The sequence below is a fragment of the Xenia sp. Carnegie-2017 genome, unplaced genomic scaffold, assembly GCF_021976095.1.
Source record: "Xenia sp. Carnegie-2017 unplaced genomic scaffold, XeniaSp_v1 HiC_scaffold_19, whole genome shotgun sequence".
In the NCBI taxonomy this organism is placed as follows: domain Eukaryota; kingdom Metazoa; phylum Cnidaria; class Anthozoa; order Malacalcyonacea; family Xeniidae; genus Xenia; species Xenia sp. Carnegie-2017.
The window spans coordinates 8982172-8996643 of record NW_025813481.1 but is presented as its reverse complement, the minus strand read 5'-3'; the positions used below and the strand labels follow the sequence as shown (position 1 = coordinate 8996643).

At 33.9% G+C, this 14472-nt stretch overlaps 1 protein-coding gene and 1 long non-coding RNA gene across 3 annotated transcripts in view; one reads left to right on the top strand and one right to left on the bottom strand.

Annotated features, from left to right (window-relative positions):
* Nucleotides 1-14472, top strand: part of LOC124439033 (enoyl-CoA delta isomerase 2-like) — a 62812-nt gene that overhangs the window by 16961 nt on the left and 31379 nt on the right. The window lies entirely within an intron of this gene.
* Nucleotides 10611-10814, bottom strand: LOC124439041. Its single transcript, XR_006946251.1, has 2 exons — nt 10772-10814; nt 10611-10702 (listed from the first exon to the last, which is right to left on the bottom strand). It is a non-coding gene; the product is annotated as an uncharacterized LOC124439041 (long non-coding RNA).

Below are 14472 nucleotides of genomic sequence, written 5' to 3'. Positions count from 1 at the left end.
GTCGCTATTTTGAATCGAATGGGCGCTTGTTTGGAACCAGTGAACTCTACAACAACTGGAAAGCTAACTCACTATACACATGCCTAGACTTGTCGAAGCCATTGAGTTCTATAAGACCTGGAGGGGAACGTCAACAAAATTACTATAAATTATTAGCGCAGCCGCGTGGTCAAAAACATGGCGGATTTTGGTGGTCAAAGTCAGCGGAGAGACGCGGGCTCATGAAATAAAATTTTGTCGCCCACCCTGATTTGACCACCACGATTGGGAGTATAGACCTACTGTATCTATGAAAATATCGGAACTATTTTCCTAACATAAACACTTTTAAAATTTTATTTATTAAACAATCTGCAAGCTTCCGTGTTTGCGGATGGTGAAATAGCGACAGAAAAGGAAACATTTCATGACTCCGGTAAGTAGCACAGTAGTAGTTTTACTATTTTGTTTTAACACAATACTTGAAGAGTTTTTACTACTAAGTTTTAATTTAAAGTTATTTTGGTCCAGTCTTGTTTGTTCTTCACTTTATCGCTCGCCAGACGTGGCAAAGTTGCCGATTTTTATCCAGTTTTGCATCATGATCAAGCTAAACTCTCCTGATTTAAATTGAGTTTACCTCCCAAAAATGGGGCAGAATTTGTTCATATTTATTTTTTAAAGATGAAGGGAAAGTTTACAACAGAGTTGTGTTGAAATTGAATGCAATGCCATGCAAAGTTAATGAAAACTATGGTATATGCCGTTGTTGAGTCATGCTCATAAACCGCAGAGTTACGTAAAGGGAAGCAGTAAATACGTAGTTTGGTCAACCATTGTATCCGTTCCCATGCGGTTAACACCCAAGGAACAGTTATTGACGTTAGTAGAATTTCCTTATATACCTTATATAGTTAGATTAGATGAATTATTTTGACCAATAATATTATTTGCTAATTGTAGAGAATATTATAAATACTGCCTTGTAAAATAATAAAAATCAGTTCATTCACTAAGTTTACTCGTTGTTGTTACTGAAAGAGAAAGTATAATACGAAATTGAGATATGGCGAGTAACACGAACTCAACAGCCGTATAATAAAAATAACTATTAAACTACTTGCCTGCTCAATTTGACTGTATAGTGTAGACAATTATAATGGGTTTGAAAAGTTGGATTTATGCAAACAGTTTTAAAGTACTACTTAGCGTTTCTGTAAGTGAAGTATTTATTGTTATAGTAAACAGGTTACTACTTCAAAACCAAGATAAAAGAAGTGTGTTGAACAATGTGCTAAGATTTGCTCCTACCTTGAAATATTTCTTCAACAATAGCTTATGATTATATCATTAATATGCATGAAAAGTTAAACATATTATTGTCTCATCTCACCAAATACATACTTGGTATGATTCCAGGTGATCCACAAATTCACATCAGATGCATTGGTTACAATGAAGTTGAATGTAGAGGAAGCAAAAATAGATGGCAAAGAAATTCTTTGTGTCTTATGAAGAATTAGTACAAATCAATAAAAAGAATTCTTTAAACAAATTGTAAACAAATTTAAATTGCTCATGGTCAAGCAACTTAGTCAAAGAAGCAAATTCTGTCTTCGACATGTGACCTTTCCAATTATGTTTAGTTTCTTTGTACAAAATACTATCTTTGAGAAACTTGATTTGTAAGTCTTTCATGAATATTTTTTCACCAATAGATAAAAGAAACAAATTCAAAGGCTTGATGGAAAATACAAAGATTTATCAAGTTGTTTATCATTTAATTCCCAAAAGTTAGTTTGTACATATAAATAATTAGTATTGGTTGCTGTAAGCTGTTCAAGCAAAACAGAAGAGTAGTAGTGCTCGAAGGGGTTAGCATTATATAAAACTTATATCTTGTTCTTGACATACATTACACAATTCCAAGAGACTGTAAGTAGTACACAATAATATCTATAGAAATTGATAAATTTCTTTGCCTACACTGTCAATTAACTATTTTGCCTTCATGCAGCAATAGACAGAGTGTTTTTGTCAGCTCAACGCAACCCTTGTCTGAAGTTCCGAAAGCCTTGATCTACCCAAGAAAGATCTCTGGTGGTAACATGTTAGGTATGGCTAGTGGTTGGTCATCGTCATTGAGCCTTGTGACACTAGTTCAGTAGACGTTAATTGTCCTGAAGACGTTGAGGAGGTTGCTAGTAAAGCGTCGCCTAAACCAGAAGTTAGTTTTCATGGTATGCTAACGGATTACGCAAACCTTGTTAGGAAGAAGTTCACATCAAATGGTTATGGTCTCGTTCCATCGTCTTCTGAGAAGGTTTCATGTTCATCCTGTATCTTTCACCAATGTTACAAATACTTAGTTTTTTATGCTTTTGAAATTGTCGTTTTATGACTATTATTTTAGAGCATAGACATTGAAGAATCTTGTGGTAGTACAGGTATTCTCAACATTTTTGTTGAAAAATTCTCTAGTTTCAATTCTTCGAAATTTCTCATCTTAATTATCACCTTTACTTTAGAATCCTTTCGATACGAGAAATCGCCGGGATTTGAGGTACTTTATACGATATATTGAATTTAAGTTTTATAGCGTTAATAACTCTCACCTGTCCATCGTAACTTTGCTATAATTCCATGGATAAATTATGTTTTATATATAACAGATTATTGCTGATCCTACTTCACCTGAAGGTGTTCAGCAGGAACGACGTATGAAGTTACTGTCGTTAATTAACAATATAGCCCTTGATAAAGGGTTGGATGGTCAAAATTATAAATGTCATGGTTGTTCCAGACCAATTGGAATGAGTATGATCAATGAATTCTTGACTTGTTATTTCCTAATAACTCAAATATATTTATTTTCAAATTTCTTAGCTTAATAAATGTTATCTTTGTAGAAACTATTATAACAAAGTACATAATCCTTTTTTCCGTGAAGCCCATGGATGCGTTCGTTCATGATGAAAGAGTCATATTGTATAAGGAGGCTCTCGTTCATCACGAGAGAGTTATGAGAAAGTTACGTTGTAAAAGGTAATAAGTAAAAAACGTATAAACATGCTTAGTGTTTGTTTGAGTTATAGTTCAAAAAGGCAGAAGTTGTTTGAACCTTTGAAGTATCCTTGGACGTTCTAGTTTTTTTTATATGAAGAATTCATGTAAAGAAAAAGATAAATTTTGAAAACCAAAGAATCCCGTTTTCGGTCCATGCCTCCAGATACCCGAGATAGTTGAGCACTAGAGCGTCGCATGTTAACTAAGGGAACCACATAATCCTTGTTTGTTTTCCATGAAACATATGGATGGTTTGCTCGTGATACATGAGAAACAGTAAATGGGAGAGTTAAATCAGAAAGATATAAAACGATAAATTGGTATAAAACTTGTTTAAGGTTGTCTTTAATTATAAGTGTCAGAAAAAGACAGGGTCGTAAGAAGTTAATTGAAACATTGCTTGTATTGTTTTATGAGAAGAAAACAAAAAGATAAAATTAGAAAGCAGAAAACCCGTTTTCGGTCCATGCTTCCCGATACTTTCTTAAGCGCAAGGCACTAGAACGCCGCATGTTAACGTTTCGGTAGGAGATTTCGCACCTCCACGCTATCCTACTTGGGAGATGCCAATAGCAAGCTTCCGCCCATCAGACCCTGAGATCACCTGCGATAGGCTTTGCTCAGGGTACGCAGGGAGAGTGCGGCCTAAGCCACTGAATACTATATCGCACACAGCTTCCACTGCTACTTGACATCTACTATATGAAGTTTTAGCTTTATATATATATACCAAAATTTAAAGGCGTACGAAAGTTGTGGGATGATTGTTATCGTTACTGCGCATGCCCAGATGATTTCTTCGATAATTTGCGACTAAGTGAGTTAATTGACACAAATGTAGTGCAAGTACACATAGTTGCTCGTTGTCATGACTATGAACAATTACTCGAGTGGACTGCGCATGCTCGAGCGCATGCGCAGACGATTTCTCTATTAAATTGTTACTAAGCATGCTATTTACTTGAAAATTGGTGCTAGTAGATGCAGTTGGTCGTTGCCATGACCACGAACTTGGGTAGCTGGTCAGGTTGACAGCGCATGCTCAATCAGACTGCGCATGCACAGATGATTTGTCTTAAAAGTTTGACTGAGCGAGCTAATTACTCCAAAATCGGTACTAGTACATCCAGTTGGTCGTTACCATGAGCTTGGAGACTGTGGAGTTGACAACGCATGCTCAGATTCTCAATTAATTTGCGACAGAGCGAGCTCTGAAATTGGTGCTTGTACATGCGCTGAGCAAGTTTTCCATCATATATTTTTGGCATGCTTTTTGTCTACTTAAGCTTGTTTTTACAAATGCATGTGAAACTCGTCAACACTTTGTTACGGCACTCGTAATATCCGTGACAACGTTAAAAATTTTTTTTTTTTCTCTACAACTTGATATCTGCATATTGCATGTCATATCCAAGCTTTCCTTTGATTTGACGGGAAATGGTTTTTATTCACTCTTACATCTTCTGCCTTTATAATTAGTCGATCTGTATTTCTAAACTAATATTTACAAATGCCTCAAGAGAATCTTTTTATTTTATTGGCTCTCTTCTACAAATACAATACCATGTCCGACTATTTGATTGCACGAATTTTGTAATTTGATCACTTTTTGACACATGTGTTTACCATGGGAAAGTTGGATTGCTTAAATGTACGTAGTTGTTTAGACTAGTTGGATCCATAGTTATCCTGTAATGTATACTCTTGTGAAACACCAATGAGCATACGTAGTGTGTCTTCTTTAACCTCTATTCTTGTTCTCCACTTCATCATCTATCCATCTTTGTTCTTTTTTAGTTCTCAGCTCAACGCAACCCTTGTCTGAAGTTCCGAAAGACTTGATCTACCCAAGAAAGATCTCTGGTGGTAACATGTTAGGTATGGCTAGTGGTTGGTCATCGTCATTGAGCCTTGTGACACTAGTTCAGTAGACGTTAATTGTCCTGAAGACGTTGAGGAGGGTTCTAGTAAAGCGTCGCCTAAACCAGAAGTTAGTTTTCATGGTATGCTAACGGATTACGCAAACGTTGTTAGGAAGAAGTTCACATCAAATGGTTATGGTCTCGTTCCATCGTCTTCTGAGAAGGTTTCATGTTCATCCTGTATCTTTCACCAATGTTACAAATACGTAGTTTTTTTATGCTTTTTGAAATTGTCGTTTTTATGACTATTATTTTAGAGCATAGACATTGAAGAATCTTGTCGTAGTACAGGTATTTTCAACATTTTTTTGTTGAAAAATTCTCTAGTTTCAATTCTTCGAAATTTCTCATCTTAATTATCACCTTTACTTTAGAATCCTTTCGATACGAGAAATCGCCGGGATTTGAGGTACTTTATACGATATATTGAATTTAAGTTTTATAGCGTTAATAACTCTCATCTGTCCGTCGTAACTTTGCTATAATTCTATGGATAAATTATGTTTTTATATATAACAGATTATTGATGATCCTACTTCACCTGAAGGTGTTCAGCAAGAACGACGTATGAAGTTACTGTCGTTAATTAATAATATAGCCCTTGATAAAGGGTTGATGGTCAAAATTATAAATGTCATGGTTGTTCCAGACCAATTGGAATAAGTATGATCAATGAATTCTTGACTTGTTATTTCCTAATAACTCAAATATATTTATTTTCAAATTTCTTAGCTTAATAAATGTTATCTTTGTAGAAACTATTATAACAAAGTACATAATCCCTTTTTTCCGTGAAGCCCATGGATGCGTTCGTTCATGATGAAAGAGTCATATTAGTATGAGGCTCGTTCATCACGAGAGAGTTATGAGAAAGTTACGTTGTAAAAGGTAATAAGTAAAAACGTATAAACATGCTTAGTGTTTGTTTGAGTTATAGTTCAAAAGGCAGAAGTTGTTTGAACCTTTGAAGTATCCTTGGACGTTCTAGTTTTTATATGAAGAATTCATGTAAAGAAAAAGATAAATTTTGAAAACCAAAGAATCCCGTTTTCGGTCCATGCCTCCAGATACCCGAGATAGTTGAGCACTAGAGCGTCGCATGTTAACTAAGGGAACCACATAATCCTTGTTTGTTTTCCATGAAACATATGGATGGTTTGCTCGTGATACATGAGAAACAGTAAATGGAGAGTTAAATCAGAAAGATATAAAACGATAAAATTGGTATAAAACTGTTTAAGGTTGTCTTTAATTATAAGTGTCAGAAAAAGACAGGGTCATAAGAAGTTAATTGAAACATTGCTTGTTTGTTTTATGAGAAGAAAACAAAAGATAAAATTAAAGCAAAAAACCCGTTTTCGGTCCATGCTTCCGATACCTTCTTAAGCGCAAGGCACTAGAACGCCGCATGTTAACGTTTCGGTAGGAGATTTCCGCACCTCCACGCTATCCTACTTGGGAGATGCCAATAGCAAGCTTCCGCCCATCAGACTCTGAGATCACCTGCGATAGGCTTTGCTCAGGGTACGCAGGAGAGTGCGGCCTAAGCCACTGAATACTATATCGCACACAGCTTCCACTGCTACTTGACATCTACTATATGAAGTTTTAGCTTTATATATATATACCAAAATTTAAAGGCGTACGAAAGTTGTGGGATGATTGTTATCGTTATGCGCATGCCCAGATGATTTCTTTGATAATTTGCGACTAAGTGAGTTAATTGACACAAATGTAGTGCAAGTACATATAGTTGGTCGTTGTCATGACTATGAACAATTACCCGAGCGCATGCGCAGACGATTTCTCTATTAAATTGTTACTAAGCATGCTATTTACTTCAAAATTGGTGCTAGTAGATGCAGTTGGTCGTTGCCATGACCATGAACTTGGGTAGCTGGTCAAGTTGACTGCGCATGTTCAAAGACACTGCGCATGCGCAGATGAAATGTTAAAACGTGTGATTGAGCGAGCTAATTACTCCAAAATCGGTACTAGTACATCCAGTTGGTTGTTACCATGAGCTTGAGAGTTTGTGGAGTTGACAACGCATGCTCAGATTCTCAATTAATTTGTGACAGAGCGAGCTCTGAAATTGGTGCTTGTAGATGCGCTGAGCAAGTTTTCCATCATATATTTTTGGCATGCTCTTTGTCTACTTAAGCTTGTTTTGTTAAATGCATGTGAAACTCGTCAACAATTTGTTACGGCACTCGTAATATCCGTGACAACGTTAAAAATGTTTTTATTTTTCTCTAGAACATTATACTGCATATTGCATGTCATATCCAAGCTTTCCTTTGATTTGACGCGAAATGGTTTTATTCACTCTTACATCTTCTGCCTTTATAATCAGTCGATCTGTATTTCTAAACTAATATTTAAAATGCCCCAAGAGAATCTTTTATTTTATTGGCTCTCTTCTACAAATACAATACCATGTCCGACTATTTGATTAAACGAATTTTGTAATTTGATCACGTTTCTGACACGTGTGTTTACGATGGAAAGATGTTTGCTTAAATGTACGTAGTTGTTTAGACTAGTTGGATCCATAGTTATCCTATAATGTATACTCTTGTGAAACACCAATGAGCATACGTGGTCTTCTATAACCTCTATTCAATTTGAAAATAGTGTTTTGATGAAAATTTGAATCATGATAAAATTCATTTTTAGGTGGGGTGGAACTCTATTTTGTTAAAAGTTCTTTTGTTGTGGAAAATGTGTTCAAATGCATAAAATTATAGTCTTTTCATGAAAATTTTGAAATATGATAGAATTTATTTTCAAATGGGGTGAATTTGCTATTTTTATAAAAGTTCTTTTGTTGTGGAAAATATGTTTAAATTGCATAAATTATAGTCTTTTCATGAAAATTTTGAATTATGATAAAATTCATTTTCAGGGGGGGTCGAATTCCTATTTTTGTAAAAGTTCTTTTTAATCTGGAAAATGTGTTCAAATGCATAAATTATAGTCTTTTTATAAAAATTTGAATGAATGTAATAAAATAAATTTTCAGGTGGGGTGGAATTCTTACTTTTGTTAAAGTTCTTTTTGTTGTGGAAAATATGTTCAAATGCATAAATTATAGTCTTTTGATGAAAATTTTGAAATATGATAAAATTCATTTTCAGGAGGCATGGAACCAATTTTTGTAAAGTTTTGTTGTTGTGGAAAATGTGTTTAATTGCATAAATTATGGTCTTTTGATGAAAATATTGAAATATGATAAAATTCATTTTCTGGGGTGGATTTCCTATTTTGTAAAAGTTCTTTTTGTTGTGGAAAATGTGTTTAATTGCATAAATTATGGTCTTTTTGAAAATTTTGAAATATGATAAAATTCATTTCAGGAGGGGTGGAAATTTATTTTGGTAAAAGTTCTTTTGTTGTGGATAATGTGTTCAAATGCATAAATTATAGTCTTTTCATGAAAATTTTGAAATATGATAAAATTCATTTTCAAATGAGGTGAATTTATATTTTTATAAAAGTTCTTTTTGTTGTGGAAAATGTGTTTAAATTGATTAAATTATAGTATTTTCATGAAAATTTTGAAATATGTAAAATCCATTTTCAGGGGGGGTGGAAATCCAAATTTTGTAAAAGTTCTTTTTGTTGTGGAAAATGTGTTTAATTACATAAATTATGTTTTTTGATGAAATTTTTGGAATATGATAAAATTCATTTTCAGGAGGGTGTAACCAATTTTTTGTAAAAGTTCTTTTGTTGTGGAAAATGTGTTCAAATGCATAAATTATAGTCTTTTGATGAAAATTTTGAAATATAATAAAATTCATTTTCAGGGGGGTGGAATTCCTATTGATTATGAAAATTTTGAATTTTGAAATATGAAATTCATTTTCAGGGTGGAAATCAATTTGTAAAGTACTTTTGTTGTGGATAATGTGTTTAATTACATAAGTTATGGTTTTTTGATGAAAATTTTGAAATATGATAAAATTCATTTTCAGGAGGGGTGAAAATCCAATTTTTGTAAAAGTTCTTTTTGTTGTGGAAAATGTGTTCAAATGCATAAATTATAGTCTTTTGATGAAAATTTTGAAATATGATAAAATTCATTTTCAGGGGGGGGTGGAAATCCAATTTTTGTAAAAGTTGTTTTTTTGTGGAAAATGTGTTTAATTACATAAGTTATGGTTTTTTGATGAAAATTTTGAAATATGATAAAATTCATTTTCAGGAGGGTGGAAATCCAATTTTGTAAAAGGTTCTTTTGTTGTGAAAATGTGTTCAAATGAATAAATTAGAGTCTTTTGATAAAATTTTGAAATATAATAAAATTCATTTTCAAGGGGTGGAATACTATGATTATGAAAATTTTGAATTTTGAATTATGAAATTCATTTTCAGAAGTGGAAGTCCTATTTTGCAAAAGTTCTTTTGTTGTGGAAAATGTGTTCAAATGCATAAATTATAGTCTTTTGATGAAAATTTTGAATTATGATAAAATTCATTTTCAGGAGGTGGAAATCCACTTTTGTAAAAGTTCTTTTGTTAAAGTGCTTATATTACGAATTTTATCCCCTTTTATGAGCTTAATTGAAAATTTGGATTATTTAAAGAACTATGACATGTCGCTGGACTTAAACAGATAAATATAAGTTCCATAATTTTGCCTCCAAAATCGGGTACTATTTGCGAATTTTTTACGACGCCATATTGATACTTGTGACGTAGATAGTTGAACACGTCTGTTTCCGTCAATATAATATTATATTATAGAGGTGATTTTGTTGTCGTTTTTCTTGTCTTAAAAACAAATAATGACAGTATTTTCAATAAAATATTAAAAAACAAGTTATCCGGAAAGTATGGCCTCAAATCAGTGCTCAGATAATTCGAATTCGATGTCTGAATGCGTATCTGATTCGAGCTCGGAATACGTGGGTTATGTCGAGCATTTAAACGACTTCGCATATGACGATGAGCCGCTCGCAGTAGATGGTGATGAAGTGCATACTCCAGATGATCCCGATGGAATTCTCCTGCGACATTAGAACAACGAAGTGATGGCGTAATTCCACTCGGTGAATGGTAGTTGTTGTTTTCTCCTGTTTGTAATATACATAAAGTTACTTTATAAGCCACAATGCTCCACGTTTTAGGTGTATTTGTCAATGCTGTCATACCGATTTGTTAGAAGGCTTATTAGAGTACAGATGCTGTAAGGAAATAGGACCAGCTTTGCAGAAAATGGCATTCGATGGCAGCATTGAGAAAATATCATGCATAGCACAGCATGCCAAATTTGGGCCTTTAGTTCATGAGGCTGTCCATGAAAACGTCGGGCCACTATTGGACGTGCTTATCGCCGCCAAGCATCACAATCATTAAATATGTAAGATTGTAATTGTATGAGAAACAATGTTATCATCAACATTGTTTCATCACAATAATTAGTCCAACCTTTTATTAACTTCAGGTGCTTGAGAGCTGTGGCATACAGATGGTTGATGTGATGGTTTTGTGGGTCTATGGGATCGGAGAATACTCGGCCTTTACCTGCTTGTGTTTAACACATAAAGTTCTTTTCATCACATTTACCACAATTTTGCACGACAATGGCCATCGAACCAATGTTTTTAATGTGTACTTTTGGATTTTCAGCCTTGAAGTTAAAGCAAAATTTTTCAAATAACTCAACCAATGAGATGTAAAATACCATGAACATAGGTTGTTCATGCGAGCTTGCTCCTTCATCAATTCTGTAACACGATTAAGAAAATTCATTATTATGAAAGCAACAGAATCTAATTCTTTATAAGATAAAATACCTGACTGTATTACTTGTAGTATCTTCATCTAAATCTTCACTCTGACTAGACTCTTCAAAGAGGAGTAGTCCATGTATGATTCTCATTCAAAAGCTGTTCAGCACTCCCTGCATTCCATCGTCTATATTAATGCTGGTCACCACGGATGTATTACGATTTTCCTGATTTCGCTTTGATATTCATTTTGCAACTTCTGGGCCTTTTTCTAAGATGCTTTTTGTCTTTTTTATACCAGCTTAAAGTCTTTTGTAAAGATGTAAGTTTTTCTTAAGACGATGGCACGATTTACATGGAGACTGGGATTCACAAATATCTTCACCAACTGCATGTAGTTCTTCTTCAAATGGCGAATCGTTTTCTTCCCCAGATGGTACTTCCTCATCCAGAAAACATGTTCCTTCAGCGATGGCTTATAGAGAGTATCATTTTTAGAGAGTTTTTAGAGAGTTTTTCATCTTTACATCACACCTTAAGTTGTTGTTGAAGTGGATCGATGCCCAAATGTGTCTAAAACAATAAAGACTTGTGGAAGTTGCAAAGAACTAACATTGTCATATTGGAAATATCCCACCTGCAATACATTCCAACCTAGGAATAATGAAACATTTTTGGAGCAAAATGATTCAGGACAAAATAGAATCCTTCCAAACAACTTGTTTGAGCAACTGGTGAAGCCCTTTGAGTTCTATAATAACTGGAGCGGCTATCTCAAGCGCGGCCTTAGATATCTGTTGCCGCTGAGATTTACCGAAATTGACCGCTTATCCGAAATTTCACGATTTCCACCCTTCCTGAGGAAAGAGTGAGGAAAATGTATGTGTATTTGGGATTCGGCAAGCAATTTTTGATGAAAATCACGATAAAACCCTACAATTCGTAACAGCGAGTCAACTGTGCTTTCCAGTTATCGGCTCCTACGAGGATGCATTTATAACTATCGACGAAAGAGCTATATGTCGGCTACACATCTATGAACGCAGATATGCGTCATTTTCTTACCAGCGTCAAACATGTTTGATCGATTAAACTCTTTAGTCTATACAAAAAGTATATCATAGTTAATCTCACGGTGGTTCACGGGAGAGAATTAGGCTTATTTGTTATCATTCCTATTTTGCTTCTTTTCGTGCAATAGGCAATGTCTTTTTGCGCCACAATTGTAGGATTTTTACTTGTTTCTTTAAAAATGTAAATAGTAAATCTCTGGATATTTACGGATCTTCTGTAATTGAGTTTCATGTTAAATTTCAAAAAGACTCAAGTCTGCATAGGTTTGGTAAATGAAAACAAACAATATTGTATAGAAATTACTTTAAGTAACCTTTTTGTGATGTTCTGAAGTGCAACTGCATCAAATACTTGTAAAGTTGTAGCACATTTTGATTTTGTTGTATTGATATATGAATTGGGTAAAATGCAAATAATCATCAAAACACTTATGCTCCCAATGGTGTTTATAATTAATTTTTAGTTTTAATACTTCTATTCTTCTTTTCACTTTGTTTTGTTTTTCCTATATTTGCAATAAAAGTGCACAATTTGAATGATTAACACAGTTTTCACCTCAATAATAAATTTCATAAGCAGTTGGTAGTGCATTTTGATACTCATCCACATCTGGTGTTTTGTTCATACAAGAATGATGAAGTGCAAGTAGATATGTCATAGCAAGGCAATAAACCAAACGAATTAAATACCTATACTGTACTTTAATGCTAGAAGCTTAAAAGCTTTTTGAAATTATGTTATTGGATTATATTACCTCTATATCATCAATCTCATGAAAGAAATAAGAAGCAAAAATTTGAAAAAAGCTTTGAAAAGTGAAAAAACTTTTAAAAAGCAGCAATAATGCATATGATAAATCTCAATAATGCATATGATGAATCTTTAATGCTTCAGTATAGTGCATTAGACATTGAAATATTTAAACAACACTCAACTAAAATATTTTGATAAAGGTATGACATGATTTAAAAATTAAGTTATATAAAACCCAATGGTTTATACAGTTTGATGCTTCACATTTGCATCGAGTCATCATCAATCTCAGTACAAATGTTTACATAGACAAACTTTATGGCCTTCCATTTTATATGTTTGTGAATTGACATTTCTTTAAGCATCAAAACACACACAACCTTCTTGCCATCTTTCTTTGGATCATGAACTTTAACTTCAAAGCATTCAAGGCATCCTTAGTGAATCCATTGTCTACATCCATAGAATTTTGACCATTATCAAATTAAATAACTCAGATAGCAGACAATAAATCAATTATCTTTACAGCATTATCATTTTTTAAGACTCTGCCTGGTCAATAACGTCTTCGAGTCATCTTTACTACTTGATCTTCCCTGCATGTTGTCAGCAAATAGAACATAACAAGCTCTGCTCCAAATCATGGGTACTGTTGGGCTGATCATTTCTTTTGATACTTACTCAGAGAAAAATGTGTCCAGGGTCTTTTTGCTTTAGGGAAACTATTTTGCAAATAGACGGGTAAATTTACGATTTCATGCATTAACAAATGACAGAAAAGTATGCAGAATTTTATAAACAAAAGCAGGAAAACATCAGTATATTTGGCGTTCAAGTCAGTCTTAAAAATACGATCTTTAATATGTATTTTATGGCTTTTCAAGTGCATGTATAATTGCTTTTCAATCGTTGACGGACTAACAAAACAAGCAACTATCTCACCTGTGTGAAGCGATATGTTCCTTTTGTGGAAACTACGACATCCAACAATTGAACGATTGAAGTGTTGGCATTATAAAGAAATGCCAAAAAGATATCGTCACAGAATATGGAACTAACGATATCCGTATTTTGGGTTATGGTGTTTGTTTTGAAAAATCTTTATAATTTACTATAGACACCAGGGGAGGTCGAGAATATTTTTCTGCAAAGCGATCATTTCAACGGAAATACGTCCGTTGACCGCCATTTTTGGCGTCCTCGCCCCAGTACAGTTAGCCGCTCCAGTTATTATAGAACTCAATGGTGAAGCCTGGTGAATTGACTTCATCAGCTGGTTTAACAATTTACCAAATCTTATCATGAGCAACTGAACCTTAAACATTACAACAAAGAATGATGATAAACTGTTAGGAAGTTATCTTTAAATAATGCCTTCACAAACCTTCTAACAAATATTCCCTTGCTTTTAATATCAGGCCATGAAAACAACTTGAAAACAGTAGATTATCCAAATTGGTGTGCTTGTCTACTATGTGACTCAGAAAGATTTGAACTTTGCCCAAATTACTTTACATCACCATCATAAGTAAAACAAACAAACAGCCGAATACTTTAGTCGGTGTCCATTGAGCGCGTTTTTGCAATAAAATTCACCCAGATTTTACGTCTCGCTTCGCTTCAGGACGCTCATCACCGTAAAATGGTATACGGTGAAGAGGTGAAATTCTTCCGCAAAAATTTTCTCGGTTTGAACAGCCGAAAAACCGCACATCTATCAGGTATTTTGATGCAGAGCCATAGTAGATTAAGTAAATTATAGCAAAAAATCACACTTCACAAAAACTTCCTGTCTTTATGTTACGTCACATACTTCTCGATTCAGGCTGTCATCAAGCAAATTAACGCGCAGCAATTTTTCTCCATTATTGCCCATTTTGAGAAAAGAAACGCATTTATCTCATAAACGAAGCCATCATTCAGAAAAATTGTAAAATAAA